Source organism: Talpa occidentalis, unplaced genomic scaffold (assembly GCF_014898055.3).
Source record: "Talpa occidentalis isolate TD23 unplaced genomic scaffold, MPIMG_talOcc4v2.1 talOcc4.16, whole genome shotgun sequence".
Taxonomy (NCBI): domain Eukaryota; kingdom Metazoa; phylum Chordata; class Mammalia; order Eulipotyphla; family Talpidae; genus Talpa; species Talpa occidentalis.
Genome location: NW_023601653.1, coordinates 70,047,415 through 70,051,505, shown reverse-complemented (window position 1 = coordinate 70,051,505; position 4,091 = coordinate 70,047,415). Strand labels below are relative to the sequence as shown.

The 4,091-nt window shown below is 45.5% G+C and overlaps 1 pseudogene; it reads left to right on the top strand.

Annotated features, from left to right (window-relative positions):
• The first annotated feature begins 1,307 nt into the window (after positions 1-1,307).
• On the top strand, positions 1,308-2,141 carry LOC119247050 (translationally-controlled tumor protein-like; annotated as a pseudogene).
• The last annotated feature ends 1,950 nt before the right edge of the window (positions 2,142-4,091 follow it).

The window sequence follows — 4,091 nt, the reverse complement described above, 5'->3', positions numbered from 1 at the left end:
TCAGTGCTGCCCCCTGGATCGGGCCAAGTAGGCGCCTGCCTCCACTTCCTGTGTCTTCTGCCTGGAGGCTGAGGCATAATTCTCACTGCTTTTCAAATGTCATTCTACTAGTCCTCATTGTAATCTATGTAATCTTGACCTGCTTTCTTTCTTTTCATAGCACCTATCACCCCAGTGTAGTTCCTCCAATGAGAATATAAACTCCTGGAGGACAGGACAGTATCTGCTTTGTTACAGTGCCTGGGAAGGCGGCCAAGTAGGGCCACCTCTGTAAGGCATAAAGCCCTGGGCAAATCTTCCTTTTCTGGGCCTCTCTCTAGATAAACAATTTGAGTCACACAAAATCAGCATATCAGCACCATTCTGGCAACTCAATCTCTTGCATCCCACATGAGCCAGCAGGAGTAAGCTGATGCCACATTGTTCTCTGGGAACTGAGGCCTGAGAATGGAGATTCACCTGTCATAGGTGGGACAGGTGGAGGTGGCCTTCTCATCTGGCCAATGCTGGGAAGGGCAGTCCCCAGGTTGGCCTCAAATACTGCCTCACCCCAGCTCCTGTGGGAGAAGGAACAGGATGTCACCTTCACAGAAACACCTGGTGGGGAGGAGGCCTATGGCCTCTCATGATGAGTTCACAGACAGCATCTGCCCATCCCAGGACACTCAGATGAAGACTTTGAGTCAGAGGCAGAATTGCCCTGCAGAAGAAAATGGAGGGACTTTATTTCTGAGGGTCTGATAGACAAATTGTCATCATCACTTCTCTGTGAATTCCCTCCACCTCCCCAGACCATCTGTAAAGCCCATCACCAATGCAGCTGCCTCATAATGGGGCAGGGAGGAGGTCGATTTTGAAATAAAGGAAAAAGGTTGCTGGATTGACAAGCAGGATGGCACCGGTGAGCAGACCCATTGCCTCAGCAGAAGCAGGAACTCAGGGTCCATTGACAGAGAGAATGCACCCCCAGACTCCACCCTATCTTAGATTTTAGACAATCTTAGAATCTTGGGGAGTGTTGATTAAACATTACAAAATAAAATTAATATTTTTTAAATTATTTCATTTTTTCTACCCACTCTCCTTTCCCCCCAGTGCTGCTCTGGCTGCACCACACTCACTTTGAGCTCCAGACCCCTCATCTCCCTCAAGCCATCATCATGATTGGCACCGGCCATGATGAGGTAAAGAATTCCTTTTTGTGCTCAGAGGAGGTTAGATTGGAGGGCAAACTGCCTTACTCAGTGTCCACAGATTTAAATGTCAGCCTCATCTAAAATATTCTCACAGACCTCATAAGCCTCATCAGCCATGATGAGATGTTCTCTGACATCAACAAGATTGGAGAGATGGAGGATGGGCTGTAACTGGAGTTGGAGGGGAACATGATCAGCAGGACAGAGGAAAACATTGTAACATTGATGACTCCTCATTGGTGGAAATGCCTCCACTGAAGGCCAGGAAGGCAAAGGTACCAAGAGCACAGCACTCATTGATGTTGATATTGTCACAAGCCATCACTTGCAGGAAACCAGTTTCACAAGAGAAGCCTAGGAGAAGCACATCGAAGATGATATGAGATCCATGCAAGGCAAACTTGAGGAACAGTGACAGAGAGAGTAACGTCTTTGAGGACAGGAGCTGCAGAACAAAAAAAGCACACCTTGCTAGTTTCAAAACTACCAGTTCTGGGCCTCCCTCGTGGCACAAGGAGTTAAGACGCAACCTATGAAGCAATCTGCAGCCACTGCAGCAGGGTTCGATCCTCTGCCAGGGAGCTACCCACATGGCACAGCAGACCTCTCCTAACTTGCTCGCTGCTCCCCTCAGCAGTGTATTTCAGTCAATCTGCCTGTTCTGTTCCCCACTCCATCTCTGGTGAATCTTCTCACCTCCCACACCTCTGGCCTGTACCTCAGTTCTTGTATGCATAAATAAATAAACCTTAAAAAAAAAAAAACTACCAGTTCTTTGTTGGTGAAGACATGGATCCAGGTGGTGTGGTTGCTCTGCTGGAAGACCATGAGGACAGTGTGACCCCATATGTGGTTTTCTTTATGGATGGTGGTTTAGAAAACGTTAACCCACAGCTGGCTGCTGCTTTTCATTCATACAACAGACAAATAGGACTGATATCTTGAGCTCATTTATTTTGACTTTGACTTATTTGGAGTAGAAGCATTGTTTTGAAGAAAAACGTGTCTTGTAGGTTGTCCAAAAATAAAATACATTTAAACTCCAAAAAATTTTTAATTAATTAATTAATTATTGTGGAAGACACTAGACTTTCCACACTGGGCACTGAAGGGATGCGCCAATCCCACCTAGATATTGAAAGGTAGGCTGAGCCAGCTGCCCAGATGCCTCCTTTCTGGTGAAAGTGTGTTATACCACTAATTTAGTTCTAATAACGACCTGATGACCTCATACCTCTCTGTTCTGTCACAATTTGGTTACATGTTTAATGCAAGAGAGCAGCCGCAGGTCCAGTATGCACAAGATACTCTGTGGTGACTGCATGTCACCACAGCTCTGTGGCCCTGAGCCCACCTTTCCACCTCTCTGGGCCTGTTTCATCATCATCAGTGGGTCAGTGGGAAGCCGCAACGCCTTCTCACACATTGTCAAAATTACACAGAAAACCCTTGTGGTGGTTAATTTTATGTGTTGACTTGGCTAGGCCACATAGCCAGATATTTGGTCAAATATTATTCTGTGAAGGTGTTTTAGATGACACTGACATTTAAATCTGTGGACACTGAGTAAAGCAGTTTGCCCTCCATAATGTGGCTGGACCTCGCCCAATCAGCTGAGTCTGAATGGAACAAAAGACTAACACACACACACACCCGCCTCAGCAAAAAAGGAATTCTGCTGCAGGCATCCTTTAGACTTGAATCACATCAGTTCTTCCCTGGATATTCATTCTGACAGCCTAAACTTCAGCTTTTAGACTTGCCCACATCCATATATACATAAGCCAATTCCTTAAAATAAATAATTGTGTGTGTGTGCATGTGTGTGTGTGTGTTTCTACATCCTATTAGGTCTGTATAGCCCCTCACCACATCCAACTTTCAGGACAGGTATTCAATCAAGGCCATGGTCTGCACGAGTGCTAAGAAACTGAAAGGAGATAAGCTTTGCGCAGAAAGTGTGGGGCCTTATCAGGAGTGAGTCTTATCAGCTTGTCAGTGGGAAGTAACCAGAGTTAACATGATTCCTGAAGCAGCTTCTGAATGGGCATGGCAGATTCTAGCGCAGGCTGCTTCATTAACATAAACAGCTTCTCTGTTATGGATATGGGGTTGCGGGGTGAAACCTCACCATCAATTTCCTTAGGGATAGATAGTCCCTGCTGGGTGGAATGTCCAGTGGTAAAATCTGAAGCACATACATAGAATTTAAGGGTTTAAAGAAAGAAGTGCCTTAGAAAGGTTTTGTCGAGGCTCTCATTTTGCAAACGGAAAACAGAGAGGAAGGCTATTTGCGCCAGGACAGTGAAGGGACAGAACTAGGACCAGTGCTCTACCCCTTCACACCATGCCATGTGGTTTCAGGCACCTCTGTCAATGAAAAACTGGTCAAGGAACTTTTTCAAGAACTTGCTATTATATGCAGTGGAGGCAGGATTTGAACCCAGGTCCAGAAGGGACCAAAGGAAACACCCTTTGAGAAAGTGATGTTTAAGCAGAGAACCAAGATGTCACAAAGGAGTTAACTGAGCAGGAGGAATTTGTGAGGAAGGACACTTGACACAGTGAAAAACAAGTGTCTGGAAAGTAAGTTTCCCAAATGAAAAAAAATGCAAATTGTTAATCATGGCCTACATTCAGTAGGCCACGGGCAGTTGGAATATCTATGTGACATGCAAATGAGGAGGATGAGTAGCAACAAGAGCCAAGACTCTTGCCTCACTTTGCCATTTTGGAACCTGTGGCAGCTGCTTAGGAGAAGTGAAGAGACTCCTACAATAAATATCTGGAAGGCTGTGGTCCCAGGCCATTTTTGCTAATTATAAACAGGCTCTCTGGAACCAGGAGGAGCTCCCAAATGTGAAAGTGTTTATGTTCTAGATGAAGCTGAATTTT